The following is a 13,764-nucleotide window of genomic DNA, read 5'->3' as shown; positions in this document are numbered from 1 at the left end:
TGCGAAATCCTAACAGATGGCTGATGAGTGCCCGTGTGATGGCAACACGCAGGGATTGGCACTGGCGAGGCCTACAACAACTGGCTTACCGGCGTGTCGGCTCCGCCGGCTATGGAAGTGCAGTTTTCTACGCGAACCCCTCCCGAAACGACTGATTAGCTGCTGATTTCAAAGCCGAAAGGATTTAGAAGTCGTCAATAGTAGTCTAAGCTGTAGCGGAATACGGAAAACCCTTGCTCAACCCGTGAATCGAAATTTATTCTCAAGGCGAGCCGTTTATGTAGAAAATTAATTTTAATAGAAGTTCCCGTGCTTAGCTCACTGAAAGGATTTTGATCACGTAACATGCATGTTGCAATTAAATAAGAATATTGATAACGCGCTGATAAACGATTTTACAATTTAACGCTCGTTTTACAAATCGCGTTCTTTATTTATGTAACAAGAGCACTAAAAAAGGACGCTTTCATCGGCTTCCATCCTGTTATAGTCCTTGTATCGATGGCTGTTCAGTTTATCAAAATTTTCTTATCTCGATTGAGGCGAACTTTTCGTCCCATCCGAGGTACTTAATTATTCATAATTAATTTTTATCGGTATCAACCCTACTTGTCACCTGTTTGACTTTATCTAGTACTTAAATTTGGTTTACCTTATCTGCGCAGTTACTCAACATGTACTTACTTAAAGCAATTATTGTCAACTTTACATACTTTGTAACTACTAAGGTTCTCTATATATATGAGCACAAGAACAAAAAGATTTCGATAATAACTTGCGATTCTTTTCATAGGTGAACGTTCCACCGAGATTCCGTTTTCCTGCACTTTAGAGCAAATGTCTTTTTATTGAGAAGCCAGATCGGATTTGAAATTTTCATTGAAGATACTTGAGGGTGTTTTCGAAAATTTTGTTAAATTTTTATAATTTTAAAAATATATCAAGTATATTACTTTGAGGTTGCAAAATATTTCACCCTACACATCTACAACCCAAACCTGTTTCGTCCCAAGCATTTTTCTGTATTTCAGTATACATATCTTTGGTCTTAGGAACTGAATTGCTTAAATTTTCAGAAATTTATTCCAAATTTGTATCAAAAATGTTGTTTAAATCTTAAATGTTCAAATAGGATTGTTTCATTCAGAAACATGAATCCTTTAATTTAAGCTGAACAACGCTGACTCGCCCAGTGTTGTAGGGGCAAGCTTGTTGCAATAAGGAACTGCAATACCATTCGGAAGGTAATGTTCATATAACCGCCTCGCAAACTCCCAGGGCTGACACATAACTCTCAATTTCAAATATCCTCAACTGGTGGAGAGACGGATACCAGAAGCAGGAGACAAAAAGTAATGCTTTAGCTTCCTCGCTTCAGCGTCGCTGCATGACATCCACAAGTTGGGTGATAAATTTTTACGATAATTTATATTGATGCAACTGCTGCCTGCCGTTACAGCGCGCGCTAAAGTTGGAGTCGTTATATGCGGAACACGGCGCGGCACCTAATACACTGTTGCTGCTACTGTTCTACCCGCCCGAGGGTGATAATGATGATGAGCTGCCAAGGGGAGGACAGGGTCGCCGTCTTGCGGAAGAAACACACAAAGAAATTCCACGCTGCCCAGGTGCAGCTCAGCGGCGGTGCAATGCTCGATGAATCCCTGGGCTTTTATTGGTGCAGTGAAGCGTGCTTCCCGTGTTGCTCCTACAGTGGTCGTCGGATTTTCGGAAGGTGGGATTGCTCGGACGGCGGATGATAGTGCAAGTTTCCTCCGTAACTTAATCATGGGTTTCATTTAACAGCGCTTCTAATCTTTGTTCACAGATGAAACAGATGTAGAAGCGTACTGCCGACAAGGAAAAATCGCACTGCACTGTAATGCTGCGATGACGGCGATCACGATGACGACCATCCTTCGAGTTCCATTTTCCCTCCTCCTGTCCATTCGGGATCGTTTCACGCGACCCGAGAGAGGCTGACTCACAAGGACAATGTAATCTGCGCTCGCACCCACTTGTTTGCACGCTCTGCCCCCATCCCAGCTTCCAACGAAACGGCGTGAAAAGTCGTTGAAAGTGCAACTTCATCCTGCCCGCCCGTGTCAATACGGTGAAGTTATGAGCTGTCGGTCGGGAGCTAAAGTTTTGGGCCCCCGTTTGCCAGCTTCCATTTGCATCCGGCAAGGCTAGCCCTTCCATCGACCCAGGCAGGATTGTTGGCCGTAAATCAACGCACTGACTGGAGGACTTGTCTTTGTTGCACAACCACTCACTACTTGCTGAAGCTGCTTCAGAGGCTGAAGAGCGCTGAAACTGTTTGCCGTTTAGTGCCGCTTTTCGATGATGGAACCTGTTTTTGTCCCTGCCGTGTTGTTCTTTGTTCCAGAACGGCGCAAAACCAAACGCTGGCTCGAAGTCAAACTTTTCCCGTTTAATATCAGGCACCCGGTTCGGGTGGCTTGCACGTTGGCACTTTCCGCTAAGTGGTGTTGTTGGAAAACTTTTGCCTCTGAAGAACAACGTTTCGTGATACACTTTAGAAACAGTGTCACAAGCGGTGTGTGTGTGATGAGTGCCCGAAGGACACACCGGTGAAGGTGGAATCATATGCAATAGTTTGAACGCGCAATCCAATCAATTTTTATGGCACTGCTTAAAATGGCACCAGACGCCAATACGGAAGGTGAAGCGCGAAGGAAATAATAAATAAAAAAACGGAACGCACAGCAACGAATAAAAAAAAATCCATCACCCAACCTCAAGCCCGACGCTGCTCGTAAATCGATGTGGGATGTGGAACAGTGGGGTCGACGCACACGTGCACCCGCATCTTAGCAGCCGGGCACGCTAATCGAGGCCGATCATCATGGGGGCCCCCTTTTTCCCGGGTGTCCCCGCGAAACGGATTCTTCAAGCGTCCAAGCGTAACGAGGGTGAATCGTGTTTCTTTGGTGTTCGCCTTTCGCTACCGTGTTACTCTCCGGAGGCCTAATGTCCGGAACAGATCCTTTGCGCGAGGTGGACGGTCTTGCAATTGGACACACGAATGATGCACTGGCAATAAAAATGAACACACTAGCAAGAGTAAGGTATGCGCTATTTGAATATTGTAAAACAACGTATCTGTTGCATATGTAAAGTTCCAAGAATGTTCAAAATACAAGACTTCAGCTGCTAGTAAAGTTTTACTCGTAGCTGTGATATGAAATAAAATCTTAATAATTTAGAGATAATTTACCCATTCGCTAGTTATTTATTTATATGGAGTATTCCTCCAACTGCAAGGACATCTGATCGAATCCCGGTATTTCCTATTTTTATTAACTATATTTTATTGATAATTTTTTTTTTCTCTATCATTTCTCATCACATCTGGTAGCACACACACTGGTTATTGTTGAACTTTTGCTATATGACCGTGTTTAATCCCTTCACAGTTTTGCCCGAGCCTGGTCTGCGATAAAACTGGATGTTTTTAACACACAAACAAACGTAGATGGTTTAATGTTTTTGCCACGGTGGATTCAATTTAAATGTAACAGTTGTCAAACTAGTTCCACATTTAAAAGAAATATTACTCTTTATTTTGCTTCCAAAAGAAAGTTGCTATCGTTTTCCATTTTTGCATGAAAAGTCGTTGAAATTTGTCTATTTTTTTAATGCAAACGTTATTTCAATTGATCATCCTGTCATAAACTCGGTTTCTCAAAGAGTTGTAGTAAATGTAGCAGTTTTAAGAGCGGGGTAAAGAACCGTTTCACGTTCGCTAGGGAATTATTACGTTCGATGACAAACCATTCCGTCGGAGATCGTGTTTGAAAAGGGGGAGAAAGGGTTTCGGACGGAGAAATCCTGCCCAACCTGCATGGGTTAATTATTTTCATCGATTCGACAGTTAGGGACATGAGCTTGCATGAGACATCGAGAGTGCATCGGGACCGATACAAATCAGCCCAGGCTCTCGACGGTGCCAAGCGTTTATGCTAATGTGTGTGCACCATATGCACCCTCGCCCTCAGAAGCCGGGTGGCGGGGCGTCGCAATTAGTTGTCGAGTGTGGGACGGGAGGAGGGGAGGGAATATCTGGGATGTTTTTATAGTTGTTATGATAATTTCTTCGTCGAACCTCGCGAGAAAGTCAAAGCCAGAGGGGGGAAAACTCAACAACTCTGGCGTGCATAAATTTTATCTCCCGCTTATCCTGTTCCCTTTATTTTTTGCATATAAAATGCGTGCGTGTGTGTGTGTGTGTGCCACGTGATAATTAGTGGCTTGTTTGGGTGAGCACGCGAGAACAGCGTTGTTGCGTGAGTGCACGCACGCGTCTCTCGAACGCGCGCGCAAAATGATGCAGGTAATTAATATTGAAAAATTCATAATTGACTGCAAAACCGAAACCGAACCCCCAGGGGGAGAGGAAAGGGAACCACCGGTGGAGGGAAGGGCACCCGAGCTGGCAGGATAATTTAATTCCTTTTCCCAAGGACCGCTCACCAACCGTGACGAATCGTCGGGCAACCCTTTACGCCAGGGGTCGGCAAAGTCCGGTCCGTAAGAAAATTTTAGTGCTTTGTACAACAAACCCATCTCAATTTTTATCGAATTTGTTCACGATGTCAGATCACGTCGACTTTTTCTATCATATTTGTTTCAATATCATTCAAGGAATAAAGTTTTCATACGGTTAAAGAACGCCAGTTAAGCCAAAATACTTTAAAATAATTTGAGTAGAGATTTCATTTGAACTACAATTAATGAAATTAATCAACAGTACAACGAAACATAATGTGTTTGTTAAAAAAAAAGACAAATGTGTTTGTTAAAAGAGAGAGAGTACAACGAAAATAAATATGAATATTTTAAAACAGGTTTAAGAATTAAATTTCTACATTTTATCTTACACCACTTTTTAATGTAACTTTACTATTTAAGAACTTGATTCCCAATTCAAAAGGGTTAAGCATTACTTTTAAAACATTTAATCATCATTTGAGGTATCCGGCCCGCGTTTTCGGTTTCTTTTTTATCATCTACATCTTTTAGAAAATGTATGCCGACCCCTGCTTTACGCGATTTGAAACGATGGGAGTAGAGGTGAAGAGGGACCAATTTGGGTGGTGGAGGTGGTTTAGATCGTGAGGTTAATTTTATCAGCGAGTAAAGGATCGCCTTTCACGGCTGTCGGTGATCATCACGGAGTTAAAATATAAATTAATTTCCATCCGCGACCTAACGCACAAACGCTTTCGGTGTGTGTGTGTCTGAGTGTTATACGTCGTCCCTTGAATGCCTCTTGAAGCTGGGCGCCCGAGAAAAGGGTCCACTAGGTGGCCTGCAAATGCACTCAAATGCTGCAGTTCAACCGGAACGCGACCCGCTCAAGGATTTGGGTGCAGAAAAATTAATCATTCCGGGCGGCAAACACTTTCGCCAGCCCGTTTCCGGTCGCGTGAAAAACCCCCGGTGGCCAAGAGTCCCACCGAAAAAGGGAACGGTTGATTGATGATCGGTTCGGTTCGGGCGGCCGCCGGACGGTCGGCTTCCGTCACCCCGGGTTAATGAGCACCGGAAGTAGTCGCACCGAAATCGCACGCCGGACGGTGCTGGTTGTTGCCGTTTTCCGCGCGTCTTAATTAGGAGGGCGTGTGGCATGGCGAAGGAGAATGGCAACCTATCATTCACTCGCCCAGCAACCCAGGCCAAGGTGGCGGGAAAACGGCCGGGGTATGGCGTGAAAAATGATTTCCAACACGTTACATGACTTCTAGAGGGCCGGAAGCCATGGGACGCCGTGCGCCGGAAAAGTGAAATCGTACATCGAAATACAACAGGGTTGCATGCAAAGGTAGCAGATTAAATTTTTGAACAATTCAAAATTTATAATATAAAAATAAAACCTGTAGGGATATAGCCGAGTTAGTTAGAATAACAATAATTAAACGTCCTGATGAAGAAATGAAAAATCGTAAAAAATCGAAATCATTTGCAAGCTAGTTGGTAATGAAAAATGAACGAGCGTCGGGAAAAGGATAAATGAAGTGAGCAAACTAAGCACATTGAGAAAAAAAAGAAAACTTTTAATTCGGAAATTTAATTGAGATATATAAAGAAAAGATTCGTGGAGATCATAATAAAACCGTGTAATTAATTGATCAGGAAAACACTTGTTTATTTCATTGAAAGCGTCTATAGAACGATCATTGATGCAAATACGATCGAAAAAGTCTAACAAAAGTCTAACTTTTGTATTAAATATTAAACTTCCAAAATGAAACAGCAAAAATATGAAACGGTTTGATGAAACGTTAAAATTTTAACCCCTAAGTTAAGCATTTAATTAAATAAAATTAATTTTGCGAAACATCACGAAATGGATATATGACCAATTGGTTTTGTATTTTATGACTTTTTCATCATCACAGTAAGCTTGTTTCAATATTGTCATTATTTCAAATCTATAGTTTTTTGTTGCAACGTTGTACAGTTCATGTTTTAATTTTGCGATTGAAAATTAATTTATTCTTCGAACTTTTGAAGTTGTCGCATTTTCTATTCCCACTGTCCCGGTTGCGATATTTAGATCTAGCCTTTGGCTTTTCCTTCCCTTTCCATGTTTTGTTTTTTGTGCTGCTGAACTGTTTTCCGAAAAATTCTTCCGAAATGAACTATTAACAATAGTTATTATATTTAACGTTTTCAAACAACAGTTTTATATGCAAACCAATGCCTTTTTTATCTGTGTACCTTTCAGAAATTGGTTCGGTAGAGTTTTTTTCGCAATGCAGTTTGGAATGTACGTAATTTTTTCTCAGGAAATTAAAAAGCAAGTTGTCCATGTTTACATTGCAGTGTAGATGCTTAAAATCCATACTCGATGTTTAATTTGACACCTCAATCAAGGCTGATTTGTCATGTTTGATACACACCTTTTTAAAGTTACCCCCTCCACCCTCCCTCACGCAGAGGAAGAGTTATCCTTACGCAGCCGATAGCGTCGGGAAAAGGATTGTAAAAGGGTCAAACGAGGAAAATGCTTAGCGTTTTCCCATACGCCCAGCCACGCCAGGTTTCCCATCGTAACGCGATCCGCGAAACGTTTCTAATCGTTTATTTGTCAATTTCCAATCCATCTCAATCTGGAAGCCGGCGCCCAACAACCGTGCCGAATCCTGGTGACAGTTTTCCACCGTTGTGCATCAATCGAGGAGCACACGTAACGCACGCCAACAGCGTTTTCCCTTTCGCCGCCAGCAGCGGCGTCATCGTTTCGTTCCGCATTCGCTCCAGGACCCCGTGGTATGCTTGAGAAGATGTTGTCGCCGGGCGGGTGTAAAATAGGCAACCGTGCTGATCCGGCTTTAAAAATTTCCCGTCCCCTTTTCCCCTGCCATCCCCGCTGGTGGGTGAGAACGTGATTGATGCCGGTTCGGTGAATTGTGTGGCGCAATCTCATGACGATGATGTGGTTGTGGCCACCAGTCGGATCGAAAGGACGAACGGAAGGGTGTCCCACGGTCTGTCCCAAGCCGGTTCTACACATCGGAGTGACAACCGGAACCGGACGGACTGAGGGCGAGCGGACGCGAACGTAAGAAGTTGTTTGAAATAATGGAAAGCGAGTGTTTCTGCTTCGAGGTACAATTTTGAATTGAAGCCACAATTTATTCCATTGCATTAAATCTCACTTTAAAAATCCATCATTTATGGCATTTTATCGGTCTTTTGAAACCCTTTCCGTGCTTCACTATTTTCTTTTGCCCATAATCACTAACTATCTTGGCATTGACTTATCACAAACCATGAAAAAACACTTTGATTATAAAAATTTGGTTGAAGTATTTGATTTTAAAAAGATTTTTTGACAAACGGCCAAGGAAGACGAATTGTTGCAACAAACTTTTAATTCTTGTTATTATTAAAAATTAAACACATTAAAAAGGTACATTTTTCAATTATTGACGTATTTGCGCTAATTTATTTATTTCACAAGGACAACCTTTACGTAAATATATTCTCAGTTTGGTTTCAATCTTTCACAACCACTCCATCCATTTATACAATGACAATGCAGCATCTTAACAGTCTGGAGTTTAATATATTTTGATGTTGAAAATTACCACTAATTATGTCACAACAGAAAGTTTTATATTTAAATCCTTCGATTTTATATGAACCAATAACTTCTTGCATACATTTCCAAACATGGGAATATTTTTAGAACTTGGTATATTCAACCGCTTCAGAGAAAAGGTCTTTTTCACTGTTGAAACTGTCGAAATGTTATTTAAGAGGTAATTTGAATGAGCAAACAATTTTATAACTTATCCATTTTGTATAAAACCATGTCAAATGAGCTCTTAAAATTAAAAGCATACTGATGTTTTTCACGAAAAAAAAGCCTTATAAAAATGTGGATTGTTATTTAATCTAAATAGAGATTTTATATTAGCAAAATAAACATTTGAGTGGTGAAAACGTTATGAACTGTATGGTTTTTGGACTTCATCTTATACCTGCTCTTGGGTCTAAGAACCCTTAATCCGCATCCACCGTGATCTTCTCGTAGTAATTGGTGATCGTTCCAAAGGATTGGAAACGATACACTACAATAGATTAAAGAAATAATCTAGGAAAAAAAGTTATCTGAATTAGATTCAGTGCACAAAAGTATTAGCATATTCTATAATTTGTCATAACAAAGGATGCTAGGGTAAAACCCCTATCGAGAGCAGTTTAAAAAATTAAACTTTTAACAGGATTCTCTTCAGATGAGGTTCACACAGATGTATAAATACTGACTTCATTTTCCATTGCTTTTATCAAGTTCGGTACGCTCGGTCGCTGGTCGGGAAAGTTGGCAAGTTGAATGAAAATACAAACATCGGACACAAATCGGACGCCAAACAAGCGTGACGCGGGGTTCCGGTTGCGCTTCGATCGACCACCGGTGGAAATTCGTGCCGCTTAACGCTGTCACTTCAAAGTCCCATCAAAAACCGGTGGACGAGGAACGGGGGTGGGTTTGGTGGGGGGAGTACTGGAGAACTACGGTTCGGTTACAACGCCACGTCTGAGAGAAAAACCAAACCACTGCAAATCGACAGCCGTGGTGGGGGTTTTCCTCGGCGGGAAACTTGTGCGCCGGGAAGGGCAAATTGAAAAGATTTCCCAACTTCCGGGTTTGATTGGTGGCGCGCCGGAGTTAAACACCGTGCGAGCGCGGGGAAGCCGAATTTGGATACGAATTTTCCCGCATGGCGAGCAGCTGGAAAAGCGGTCGTCCTCCGGACGGGCGCATATCACATCAAACGGGATTTTCCCGCTTCTGAGCTGGCGAGGTGTTTAATTAGAAACCTCACCAGAGTCGACCGGAGACCGGAAAGCCAGACAAACGGGAGTGCAGCTGAACGAGAAACAGGTTCACCCGAAATCAATCAAACTTTTATCGGGAATGTAAGGGTTTACGTTATATAAACATCTTACCGAAACGTTGGCCGATTTAAGTTTTTCCCCGGGGTGGCGTTCCTGGCGATAGTTTTCTTTTGATCACCGCTCAAAGGAAAGGATCAATTAAGAACTTTTTTCCGTCGCATCTCTCTCTCCCTCTCCTTTATAAGCAAAGGTAAAACCGACATGTAAATAGCAAAAACAATCCGAAAGAAAAAACGAATGTGTTAAAGCAGAGATGTCAAACATGTGGACCGCAACTCCTTCGAAATACATGGAATGTCGGTGAATTTCATACAAAAAAGAGCACTGAACCACCATCAATTTAAATACTTTCTATAAGAAAGTCATACAAACCATTGATCCACATCAAGCTTACACATAACGGAGGACATGAATAAGGGATTTACACAGATTTTTTAAGCAAAATAAAGTGAGTCTGAGCTGAGCTACAAGAGCTTTCAGAATAAAATAACAGATTTGTAGCAGTGTATAATATAAATATAATATATAAAATATATAAAATAAGCAACGACAAGAGGCAATCAGGAACGGTTCAAAAATCCATAATGCTTTGATCATAGAGAATGTTTTCTGAATTGCTCAAACCTGACAGATACCCGAAATGAATTGCAGAAAGACGAACATAACAGATAGTTGCTCAGAAAAAAAAACTGTTTCCCAAAATTGATAAAATTTGGCCGTAAATTTAATTAAATTTGATTTAAAGTTTCTTATAGACTACACTGCAACCAACTTATGCAAAATTTCTCCTAAAGCAGTTATGTTTTAGAAAACATTTTCAAGTATCAAGTTTATTGAAACATATTTTGCTATTCAACAATATTGTGTTTTTTGGTGAAGAGTTGAGAAGAAAAGTGCATAATTACTGTAGCTAACTGATTGTTGAACATCTGTCTCTATCACTACACTATTTACTTTTACTGTTTTTACTCTTTTATTTTTATTTTCTTACTGTAAATTGATCATACAATGATAGCGCTTATTTCAAGAAAATAAAATACAGGTAATGAATTGTTGGATATGATTTAAAGCAAATTTATAAAAGTTAATATAACACACCAAAAGTTCCAAAGTGTAAACCTATTTTGGGAGGAGATGCGGTCCGCGAGGTCAACCGAGTTTGACATCGCTGTGTTAAAGGAAACCTTCCTAACGACTTAATGACGCCCAGTTGGCTCGTTGCTTCTGGACGCATACATCAACGCTTACGGTTAGTGAACGAAACTAATTTACAAAACACGCGGTTTGTTTGCGGTAATTTGTAGAATTTTCCTTTCCAGCTTTCTTTGCTGAAGGCGGCAGTGAAAAAATGTTGAGACTGAATTTTACGCTGCTTCGTTTTGTCCATCTTATTTAACCGAATAATTCATCATTACAAGACGGCCCAAAGGACGCCGCGCAGAAAAGGAAAACCATACCGTTTAATGACCACAAAGAAGTCCGTCATCGGAAAATGCCAGAGAAGGTTTTGTACAACTATCTTTTCCCCCTTCCTCTCGTTTCGACGCCCGCGTGTTGTATTTTATATGTTTTGTTTTTGCCTGCGGTGCCTAAACGTCACTCCGCTTGTCGAAACAAATGACGCCTAACTGTGACCGCATGGGTTTTGGTCGATTAATTTTCCTCTCCCAATCGATAATGGGGGACACGCATAGTTTTGCCTTTTTTTGTCTCCTCTTTTTGTTTTGTTTAATTTTCCTTCGTTCATTAACATTATCCGATTGCAAAAAATATATAAAAATAAAAATGGGCAATTGCCCAAAGCGTCCCAAAGTGAAGCAATAAATAAAACAAATTGACATTAAAACCCGATGGTCGAGCAAAAAACATAAAACCCAGGTTAGGAGGAAAAAAAAGGACACATGATTATGAAAACTATGCATGCGGCCTAACTCCCGAACAAATTACCCGCATTTGCGACGCACGGACCTCCGGTTGGGTCGTTCTCCGTCCCCTCCTCCACTCCACGCGAAGGATAATGATCGAGGGGACGCACTGGAAAACCACAAAAACCTCGAATCAGCAGTGGAAGTAAAAAACAACCCAATGAATGACATTAAAACACTTAATGAAGGAAAAACAACGCACGGCAAACGATCGCATTTGCATCGGGGGCGAGGGCGAAGGCTACAAATGTGGTGGTATGGTGCAAACATGGTGAAAAAAAAACAACGGAATTGGAAAACCGCTCGGGAAAATGCAACCGATCGCGGGATCGGGATGTTTCTCTTTTTCGGTGGTGAAAAAAAAATACAAAACAGACCACGAGGCGAAGGCCCTTTAAAAGCGAAGGGAAACTATTTAACAGCGCAAACTCCCCCGCCGTGTCGGTGCGCATCGGTGGAAAACGTTTGATGACTTACTTTTTTTTCGGCCTCCTTTTTGTTAAAGAATGTCACTTTCGACGCGCATCACTCCCTGAACGTTTTTTAATTCCAGCACCAAAAGGGAAGCACGATGCGGAGAGGAGAAAAACAAAAAATGACACTTTCAGCGATGATATTCACAATGAAAGTCAAAGTTGAAAAAGAAAATAATAATAAAAAAACAGATACACTCTGGACCTTCTGGTGTCGATGGAAAACCGAAGCCGGAGTCACCCAACCGTGCCAACGCGAGTGTGATGCGTGTGGAAGGAGGGAGGGAAATCGGAACGCAATCGTCGACAAATGTATGCATAACAAACGCGATAACATGATGGCAATAAAGTGCGCTTGTAAGTTTTCCCGGGGCGAGCGCTTTAAAAGCCGAGCCGCATCCTTTTTTTTTGTTTTTTCGAACGGCGCGGGGGTGTATTTGAAGGGTGTCAATAAGTGGAGGGAATCAACAGGGGAAAAAGGGACATCGACCGAAATGCACCACGCAGAGGGCGGAAGCAACCCGAAAACGCACCCTTCGAGGAAAGGCGGAAAAGGAATCTTCCTTCTAATTGCACTTTTGTCCAGCATGATTTATTCAGCGTCGGTTGTTTATATTATTCAACAAATTAAACAACGATAACTGGTACACTTTCACACCGCACACACCGCTTGGCCGTAAATGCGGAAGTCATTATTCATTATCGCTTTTTAATTTACTTTTCTGGTCATAATGGACACCTCTTTAAAAGTGTCTGCTTGTGTTTAACCCTGTTTGCATTAATTGTTTTCAAATAAGCTCTTCAACAAACATTTGGACTAAAATTATCCTGTTATAGAACAGTGTGTTATTTGGAGTACAATTATAAAGGGAAAAAGTGATTTACAAAATTGTTTACTGACGTGATAGTTTACTGATACTTTCCAAATGAAATATATTAAAAAGTTACTTTGTGTTTTTTGTTAAATTTAAAAGTTTTTCGCCAAAGAACGCTGGAAAACGTTGCCAGTTCTTATTCATTAATTCCCCTAAATCCCTTGCAGTGTCGGATTTAACGGTGCGCAATAGAATTCATCAATCAGTTTACAAACAACAAGATTCATTTGAAAAAGTTGCATACCTTTCTTTGTAAAAATAAAATTATTCCTTCTAAAACGAGTTACGTGTTTAAACGAATACTTCATGCGGATCTTAAAGGGAGAAGTAAAATTATTTAATTTTCTAAATCTATTGATTAAATAAGAATTGTTAGAAAAAATTGATGATATTAAACTTCGAGAAGTCCTCCTGAAAACTTATTGATAGTAGGATAAAAGCAATAGAACGTTAATTTTATTGAAAAGTATATCCCTCCAAACCATTTGTTTGTTTTATAAGCGGCAAGTAAAGCACTTGTTGTATAAGTTTTATGACATTTGTGTGTCATTTCAAGAGGTCGTTGTTGCACTAAAAAATTAATAGTCTGTAATGGCCTTTTGATCTGATTTCAAAAAATTTACCTTCCACATTGATGTCTTGCACAAGTTTTTACAAAACGTCATTTAGAGAAAATTATTCTACCATGTTCTGGGAAGTTCTAAAAAGAAAAACAAAAGTGCTTAAGGCGGTTCTCGTGCATCTGTATCAATTGTACGACAAAACTTTGAAGCCCGGTTGATTGAAAACCCCATCCCAGAGACGATGGAAATTGTCTTGCTCATATCGTTGAAAGGAAACTGCGGGAAGAAAACCCTCAAGTGAAACAACAAAGAGTGAGCGCTTCAATACCATTCGTGGAAGCTTTCAAGATAGCCGATTGAAAAGCGAGAATGCAAAACGTTGCAGTAATTACACTGATTGCGAAGAGGCCTTGGTGTGGAAATGGGAAGATCAAAAGTGCTCTGGATGCTTCGGTGTTCGTCCTCGTGCTCGACTTTTCCCTCGCGCTTCCTC

Source organism: Anopheles coustani, chromosome X (assembly GCF_943734705.1).
Source record: "Anopheles coustani chromosome X, idAnoCousDA_361_x.2, whole genome shotgun sequence".
NCBI lineage: Eukaryota > Metazoa > Arthropoda > Insecta > Diptera > Culicidae > Anopheles > Anopheles coustani.
This window is presented reverse-complemented; position numbering follows the sequence as displayed.